We start from the raw sequence: 9894 nt of genomic DNA on the forward strand, positions 1-9894 counted from the left end.
TTTCATTGCATTTCGCATAACCTTATGTTATGTTTGCCGCCCCGTTTTAACCCGGGGCTTACTTAATTCCTAGGCGATGTTGCCAGAAAATAGGAGGAAAATGCACCTCACGCAATCGCACGAAGATTGTAGGCACTGATAAAACAAAAATATATAGATATCCTGCAACTCTGAAGCAATGCACAGCAAAAGAAGAAAAAAGTTCATTTTTATTGAAAAAAGCCAGGCTGGCAAGTCCGTGTCTTGCAGCAGAGCAGAGAGCAGAAGATTTAAAGATCACAGAGCAAAATTACAGTGGATATTGCAGGAGGGCTTTCAACACTGTGGTGCTTATCAGGCAGGATGCCCGGATTTCCATGTATTTATTCCCGAATCCTTGACGGGAAACATGGCGGCTTCACATGCTAAGACTGTGTGCTCTTCCTCACTTTGAGCGTTTTTCCTCCTCCTAAGGCAACAATGCATTCATTTTTATTTATTTTTATTTATGGATGGCTTTCTTCCCCCCCCTCTAGCTTTGTGTTTTCTATTTAAGGAGAGCCGTTCTCATAAAACTCTTTTTATAAGGGATCGGGGCGTGCGTGTCTCTCTGAATGTGTGTGTGCGGAGATAAATATATACACTCATATAAATATGTCTGTAATTCCAAAATGAGCTGTGTTTTTTCTCTCTAATGCACGGTTTGGCTGATGAATACAGAGGCAAGGAGTCTTACTGGCGAGATGGATTTCTTGGGTTTGTAATCTGCCCTATTTTATGACTTGGACGTCATTTTGGGCAAAACTTTTAATTAAAGTGTCAGCGTTCTTTTAACTTGGCTTTTTATGGACCAATATTAATACTAACTACAAACTAATAATGTTAAGCTATTGTTTATGAGCGCAATTATTTTTTCCCCAATTCCCTCCTGTTTGCAACCTGCACGAGGAATATTCTAACTCCGATTAAAACGCGAAAGGGTATTAAATATACATTTTTCCCATAGCCATTTCAATGCAGATTCCCTAGGAAGGTTGCAGGCATCAAGCTTTGCATCCAGGGCAGGAATCGAGCGTGTTGCTAGCAAAAAGGATCAGAGCTGCTCCTTAAACACAAAACAAAGCAACCTCCCCCCCCCCAAAAAAAAAAAAACCCGAAGAGCAAACAAAAATACATGTGTGGCATAACACTCGACGTCTAGGTGTATGAATAATTCATTGCTCCTCTTAGGTAAATGCCTCTGAAACAAGCCCCGGTGTCGTTTTGTGTTTTAAACCCAGTTTAAAGGAGAGGATTTGCCCGCTTCCTGCAAGGGAGCACAGAAGAGACAGCTGTGGAGTCACAGCACTTGAATTTGACCACCAAAGTGACTACCATAAAACCGAATGAGGGCTGGCGTCTCGCATTCCTTTTGGTTCCCCTTAAAAAAAAAAAAAAAGTCAGACGACTTTAAGGCATATCCCTTATAGGCATCCAGAACATTGAAGCCGGTTCATTTTGAACCTATTTCATTTCCTAGCCGTGAATGCGAGGCGAATGGAAAAGCTTAGAGCGTGGAGTGAAATAAAATAAAATAAAGTAAAATAAAATCTGTATTACTTTCTTAGCAAAAAAAAATACATCCGGCCGAACTTGAGAGGGGGGAAAGGTCTTGTTTTGCTCCGGGAAGTTGCTCTGATATGACTGTGCACATAAGATGAAGTTGCCCCGTCTGGAATAAACTTCTCTATTTTGTTAATTTAGCAACAGAGAAAAGGAAAAGCTAGCGGAGACCACAGAACCTTTCCCTCCTTGTGCCTTCTTTGCAATTATATACAGAAATATCCACCTAAGAGGGTGGTGGGTTTATGCTGGCATCTCCACCGGAGCCGTTTTCACGTGAAGGACTTCAGGCTACCAGAATTGCCCCCATCAGAAACAGTAAAGTGCGAGTTAAAAAAATTATTTAAAAAACACCCTTCCAAACCCATCGCCTTTTGCTTCGCGGTGCGCGCTCCTTTGCCTGATATAATGAAAACAGTTAACACGTTTAACGGCGTTTTCAGCAGGCAAACGGACAAAGCTCAAGACTTGTGAGATGTGTTTTGGGTTACTAAAATGGATTTTAGGGTTATGCGAAGAGTCATTCCGTGACCGAATATATTGCAGCGATTGTGCCCAAATCAAAACCTTGGAGTTGTGAAAGTTGGCTTTAGCTGGTCTATGTAAACATCTGAAGTTATATTTTGATTTAGGTTAATCCTGTACTTGAACTCTTCTCAATAAATCATGCCTAATTTTTTTCTCCCATTGGGAAGAGAAAATCCTCCCCCCCCCCTCCTCCAAAGCTACAGTTATTTGACTGCAATGTAAATTCGTTAGCAACCTCCCAACTCTGGTCAAAAACTTTCTGTAAGTATTCCCATAAAGAAGTCTTTGTCCGAGACGTGCTCATACAGTATGGAAACTATTGACTGGAAGAAGAAAAGAGAAGTAGATTTGATACCAACGTGACTTACCATGTTACTCATTGCTACTTACTGTGGTCTCAAGATAGCTGATGCATAATTTACACCCTGCATCTTTCCCTATTTCGGATAGTTGGTCAAAGTTTGCTTTGGCTTACACTTTTGGGGACAGAAAAAAAAAGAAAATGAAAGAAAATAAAGCCTTTGCGAACCTGCTTTCCCAACCTGTGCTCATTCGTGGCTGCAAATGCAAGTGAGCGCAAAAAAATCACTCCTTTAACAGACGCATCCCCCAGCAGCTGCAAAGAGATGTGACTTGCTTTTTGCTAAAAAGCAAAAAAGGAAAAAAAAAAAGCTCAAACTTCTGATGTCTAATGACTTTGGCCTATCAGATGTTCTCAAACTCATTTTTCCCTCCCTTCCACTCCGGTACTACAATTACTTCCTAAGACTCAAAAAAAAAAAAAAAAAAAAGAGAGAGAGGGAGACAGAAAGAGAGGAAACCCAGGCCAGTAAACAGATTACTAGACACCACGTATGTGGAGAGGAAATCTGAAGAGAGAGACAATAGCTACAAGTGGGAAGCGCTTGGGAAATATTATTGTCCCCAAATGGCAAAGATAAATTTAATTGGATGTAAGCCAGGCTGCTAAGGAAAACTATATAAGCTGTGAACAATTCAAAGGGAAAAAAACGACTTAGATCTCTCTAGACCTGAACTGCGAGTTCAAAATCATGTGGACTTAATCAAGATAAAAGCAGATAAACTATGTTTCCCAACCGCAGGCAACGCTGCGACTGTCTGGGATGAAAATGTGCGACGGAGTGTCGGATTCAAATGGGAGCGATGCCGGAGAGGCGCTAAGAAGAGTTAGACTTAATCATAACCAATATAACTAACACTTTTCTTGTGCGAAAGCCAACCAGACTGCACATTTATCTTAATTTTTCTCCTCAGCTCCGGTCGAGGACATGAGTCCTTCCCTACCTACCCAGGGGGATGCTGCGCTGTGCCGAGGCCAGGGGAATATAAACGTGTGTGCGTGTTTTAATCTATGTATTTACTCCTTTTTTCTCTCTCTCTCGACACAGCTACATTTCAGGGAGCTGCTGAAGCATGTGAAAAAGCGAGGTTTGGTGAATTCAAGTAAGACTTCACAGCATGCTCCTGGAGTCGTTGCAAAATTCAGCCTAGAGGAGAGACAGGAAACCCAGAAGAGAGCTCGTTAAGCAACACCTATTTCTATTCCATAGCCCCCTCTTTTTTTCCCCACTCCAAATCTCTAAAAATACTTATTCAAACACAAAGGAAGACACATAAAACGCCTCTAAACCTTCAAAAATACTTTATTCGCCAGACATTCCCTTTTGATAACTTTAGCAGCGACACTAAAATGTGCAAAACTATGTTAAAAAAAAAAAAGTCGGAAATTGTGGCAGGGAAAATGTGTTTGCTGTTGGGTAGCCCATTTCTTAGAAAATAGCCCCAATATGCAAAGTTGAGAATGGGAGGTGGGCGAACTAATCCGCTCCAGCCTTATTAAAACCGCACACACGTTTGCGTGCGTGGTATTTAATCCCTAAATACCCAGGAAATCATTTCCAAGGATTGCACTTTAATACTTCGGCTCCCGCGTCCCGTTTTTTTTTTTCCCCCTTTCCACAACAGCTAACACCTAGATGTATTTCCCTCAGACACCCATTGATCAAAGGGGAATCTCAAGAGTTTATGAGGATAAACTTCAATAGTTCGCGATTGAAGGAGCGGCGGCGCTGGGCTCTCTCGTCCATCCCCACATTAATCAGAATAAAATGAAACAAAATCCTTCAACTGCTTCACGTGGTGACATTTTATAAAGCTATAGCCCGTTTTTCGAGGAGAAAGGCTGTCACTGGGCGAATGCTGCCCGAGAGGACGGTGTAGGGGTGCAAAACACCTCTGTCCGTCCCTGTCCATCTGTCCATCTACCTATTGCGTATACCTGCCTTTCCCTAGGCAAGGCATGTCCCCTTTTACCTATAAAATGCATACACGCTGAAAAAAAGCAAACCTAATCCTATGCTTTTTTACTTATACTTATTTATGCATTTGTTTTTGGAGAAGCAGAGGGATCCGGGCGCAAAATCTCTTCCTTTACTCTATGTCCGTGCCCCCCGCTAGGCACCATGGCTTTTATTCCTCTTCTGCGGAATAATGGATGGTATTCCCAGCTTTTTCTTCTGTCGGAACCGAAGGTTTGAGTAGTGTTTTTCGTTTATTTGTTTGTTTTGCGGAGGTGCCACGTTCAGTTTGAATTAATATGCATTTAAATTAATGTGATCGGAGTTCGCCTCAGTATAAGGTACGGGGCTTTAAAAATCCTCGTGTAATACTCGAGAGCAGAGAAATTATGAATTCAAAGTCCGTCTAATAATTGGACTCTATCTATTCCCTCCATCTGCTACCTTAGTGTATAATTTCTATAGTTTCCTTTTCTTTCTTTCTTTCTCTCTCTCTCGCTCTCTCTCTCTTTCTCTTAGTCTTAATTTTTTAATTTATTTCTTTCTTGCTTGCTCTCTCTCACTTTCTCTCTTTCTTTCTCTTTCTTTCTTTTTTATTTTCTTTTTTTCTTTCCATATTTATTATGAAGGTGGGAGTCTATAGCTGCACTGGGAACTATATGAAGAAATACGAAGTTATTTTCTGTTATACACATAAATATGCAGACTACATTCATTGCTAGATTAAACATGCACATATATTCTGGTTAATTATGGTTTTATATTCCTTACAGCGCAGCTATGTCTAAATAACTGTGTTAGTATTTATTTCTTCATATCACTTGAAGTCGTGTATATGCATAATTGGTGATTTGTGCATCTATTCTCAATAGCACTAATTGCGTATTTTGTTCTTCCCTCCTTTTAAGAGCTGGTCAATCAACACAATTTTCTTTTTCTATTTGGCGACTGTCTAAAGCAAAGGCAAAAACAAAAAAAAAGGTAAACACTTTCAGGGATGTTTTATGGGGAAAGGCTGGAAAATAAGGAAACATGGACATTTTTTTCCCCCCTCCTCTCGGGGAATTTGGGGGGCGGAGGGGGAGCTTGACCGTCGTTTGCTCGGGGGTTGCTCTCTCTGATCCCCTCCGGGCAGCCCCGGGGAGGGTTTTTTGGCGGCGGGTCCCGGCGAGCTGCGCCGGGGCGAGCAGGGCCGCGCGTCCGGCAGCGCTTGGACCAGGCTCCCCGCCTTTGCCGCTTTCAACCTCTCCCCCCCCCATTTATTCATCCCCCTCAGAGACCCGGGGCGAAGCGGCTTGTTTTGCCCCATCCATCCCCCAACAAAGATCAGGCTGTTTGCAAGAGAAAGAAAGAGGAGAAAGCCCATCATGCTGTGAATACACACATTTTCTTTTTTTTTTTTATTTTTCCCCGCTCGGGGCTCCAGTTCGGTACCAGCTCAGTCCTCGGTGCTTCTAAAAGAGGTGGGAAAGGGCTCGCAGGATTTGGGGATGGGAGAGGGCGCAGAGGGGGGGATGCAAAGCCACCACCCCGGCCCTGGCGACAGTCCCCTCCCGGCCAAGCTTTTTTTCCTCTCTCTGCCATTTTCCCGCAGCCCAAGCGCGTTGGGTTGCGGAGTTTCTGCCGTTTCTAACGTTGGTGGGTTGGGCCGACTTCTTTTTTTTTAGGTCATCCCCAATTTTTCTCTCTTTGGAGTGCAAATGTTCAGGGTGTAACCGCGCGGAATGAAAGGAGAAAGGGGAAGGACGACACGACGTATTACAGGGAAAGATAAGAAAAATCCATGAGGCGCTCACTGATTTTATCCACTCACCATCGCATCCCGACCCCCCCGTTTCACCCTTTTGGCTGGGCCCGGACTATTGCTTATTTATTATTAACCCCTTCCCCCTGCGGGCCAGCTCCAGCCCAGGCCCTCTCCATATCACAAGAGTCAACTATAACCCGAAAGCAGATTCACTCCCAGATTACAACAAACACGATTTTGTTAAAGTTGTCCCCAGCTCCGCGAAAAGGCAGGAGAAGAGCTTGGCTCCATCAGCTCCGAATATCTCCCATATCCGCTTTACCCCCCCCCCCCCCCCCGTATTTAATGATTACGCGTCCATGCCCCATTTTTTCCCCCTCTTTGAGACAAAAAATTCTGCCCCCAGTCCCACCTCCTCCCCCCCACCCCCTTTCTGTCTCTCCCTCCTTACCGAGCGAACTTCATTGTTTTCTGGAGGAAATGGTAATGTTCAGACATTAAACCTTAATTGGGCTTTTCTTTATGACGTTTAATTTCCTCCACGGCAGACGTGTTTGCAACTTGCTGGGGGAAAAAAAAAAAAGAGGGGGGGGGAAAAAAGGGGTGGGGGGAACCTTGTTTGAAGTCTGTAATCCAACTGGGGAGGGGGGAAAGGGGAACAAAATAAATCTCTCGGGATCAGAGCGAAAAAATAAAACATCCATCACCCTTTCCCCAATTTACCCCCCCCACACACCCCACCATGCACTTGGATCATCACCCCCCCCCCCACCGCTATCCCTCCATCCCTCCTCAGCGGTCTGGAAGGGAGGGGGGAAAGGGGGGGTGGAAGAGGGGACACAAATCCCGCAGTGAGCGGAGGGCCCGGCCGGCAATGGCATTGCCCGCGGGGCCGCGGCGGAGCGGCGCGGACGGGGCCGCGGAAGGTAGGCGGGAGGCTTAACTTGACCTTCACTTTGCCGCGGCCGCCCCCGCCCACCCAGACGGGCTGCCCAGACGGCAGTGCTGCCTCGGCCAGGGCCGGGAGGGGATGCGAGGCAGCCGGCCCGCAGCCGCGGTATAGCGAGGGGTGGGCCGAATAACGGGGGGAGCGGGGGAAGTGCCCGCCAGGCCCCCCCTTCTGCATCCCGATCCCCCCCCTAAACCCTCCTGGCATCGGGGAAACCCCCAGGGGTCTGCAACAAAAAGGGAGCCCCCGGGATTATATATATATATATATATATATATATATATAGGGGGGTGACTCCAGCTTGGTCCTAGCCTTCAAGAAGAGTCTCGGTTAGTCTTTTTTTCCTCTCTTTTTTTACCTCCCTCCTTCCTCACCTCGAAGGGGAAAAAAAGAAAATGTCCCACCGCCTGCGTGTGCCTCCCCACCGCCAGAAATTTCCCCAAACCTGCCTCGAAAGAGGCACCCAACCTCCCAGCAGCGGGGTTTCCCCCTTTTCCCCACGAGCCCGAAGCCTCCCTCCCGACCCGCAACCCAAAGCCCCGTACTTTTCATTTTATTTCATGTAGAAACCCGTGTTATCCTTAAAAAAAACCGCCCCAAATTTTATGTTCTCACGCGGCAATCGCGGCAGCGAGCTCGGCTCCTCTCGGCAAGTAGGTATTCGCTTTTATCCCACGCAGGAAAAAGGAAAAAAAAAATACATGCCAGGGCAATTTGCTTTTCTTGGGATGATTTTTGAAAGTTTGAGGAAAGGCTGCTTTTAGGAAGGCCCTTTGGAAATACCTCGGAGAACCAAGGAGTTGTGCAGATGTGTAACTCGTGCCTGTGTCTGACCGCCTTTGTGTGTGTCCGGGTGTCTGGGTGCGCGGGGGGGTGGTGGGGAGACAGATGCTTTATTTCACCTTCTCTCCATAAAGAGACAATTATTTCTCTATTTATCCACCTAAGCAATAAATACTCTTCATCCACAATTACAGATGAAGACGACTGGTTTAAATACGCCTAAAGTCCGCGGCTGAGCTCTGCAAGGTAACAGCCGAGCTGGAAAATAGTTGTTTTTTTTTTTTTTTTGTTAAGGGATTTGCTGCAAAAAGCCATGGGGGGAAATAGTCCAACTTTGCATGGAGCAGTAAAGCCCTGGCCAGGAGCTGTGAGGAGCTTAGCAGCTCCCGAGATGGGGAGAAATCGCCAAGGGTCTAAATACTGATTTAGCTGGGCCCTCTCGTAGGCACCCTCGGGTGCCGGGGGTCCCCGTGGGGGCGCAGGGTGTGCCGTGGGTGCGATGCATTGGCCGGGGCTCGTGTGCGTGCACAGCTGAGCGGTGCATTAACCCTGCTGCTGTGTTTGCACCTTCACTCCGCATTTGCACCCTGGAGGAAGGCATATACATTCCCCGTATACAGGCGCAGGGTGCTCGTATCTGCACCAAACATCCCCCCATAGATTCAGCCTGGCCGAGCCTCCCCCAAACCCCACGGGACTTATTTTCCAAAGAAGAAATGAGCGCTGGCCCACACCGTCTATTAAAACATCCAGGGGAAATCTCATTTCTATTATTTCTGGCTTAAGATATTTTGATTTGAGGTAATCTGTACGGTCTTTTTCTTTTTCTTTTTTTTTTTCCCTGTTCGCTTTTAATGGACCTGAAGTCTGCCCGACATTCTTCATTGCTACCTTGGGTCTCAAACTCTATTTTTCCATACCTAATTTTTTAAATGCTTTCTCCTTTAGCAGCGTCTCATATCACCTCATAAGAGTTTACTAGTTAATCATAAAAATGAAATGAATTTCCACACTCTCAGCAATTATCGACACTTCTCTGCCGAATATGCACATCTGAGGAGGCACAGAAGTGGACTGGAGCAAAATATGAATATTAATATGCCTTCGCAGGGAAAAATTAATTTTGGCAAATGTTTTTATAATGAGATATCCTGATGGTTTATATGTTCACTGTGGCAATGTTTTTCTAACCCATGTCTAGAATTAAAGCACAAGCTCTCTTAAAAAATTACAGGTAGATTTTAACGCGGATTTGAGGCACATGCTCTCATATTCCATGTAGACCAAAAGACAGGCGAAATGTGATTTATTCTGTCTGAGGGAGGTATAAGATTTCTGCCTTCTCCTAGGATCATAAAGACCCAGATCTGGGGAAAACAAGCGCATTTACATTTCCAGACTGACAAAAGAAGGGAAAAGACTTTATTTTCCAAAACAGCGATTTTTACCTCTCGAGTACGGAGAAAGGAGACAACGCTCCCCCGTTCTCCCAAGTGTAGGAAATGGGTAGTTAGTACGAGATTTATTGGAGGAAGAAGGGTGCACATGTTTATTTTCTATTTGAACAACATGAAAATCAAGTCATTTAATGAAGTCTGGCTTAAAAAAAAGAGGGGGGGAAGAGTTTGCGGAGAGTCAACAAGATGCAGCCATTAGAAAATCCACGCAATTTGGCCGCAGTCAGGAGTAGAAGCCTACTGATCTTTTTATCTTTCTTATCCTTTTCATCTTTATTATCACTCTTGTTAACAACACCAATGAGACTGGATACATATATCTCCTTTAAACGCAGTCATCCATGGAGCCATTGTAGTTGCTAGCTACAGATATATTAATTAATTTATTCTCTCAACAGTAAAATATTGCTGTGCCTACTTGCTACCTACCAAGCAATAAAAAAGAGGCTTTTTTTTTTTATTTCTTTCCCCTCTGCACTTCATTAGGCTTTACCTATAAGTTTCCATTTGGAATGATTTGCTTAAAACTAA

The sequence above is a fragment of the Struthio camelus genome, chromosome 28, assembly GCF_040807025.1.
Source record: "Struthio camelus isolate bStrCam1 chromosome 28, bStrCam1.hap1, whole genome shotgun sequence".
In the NCBI taxonomy this organism is placed as follows: Eukaryota; Metazoa; Chordata; class Aves; order Struthioniformes; family Struthionidae; genus Struthio; species Struthio camelus.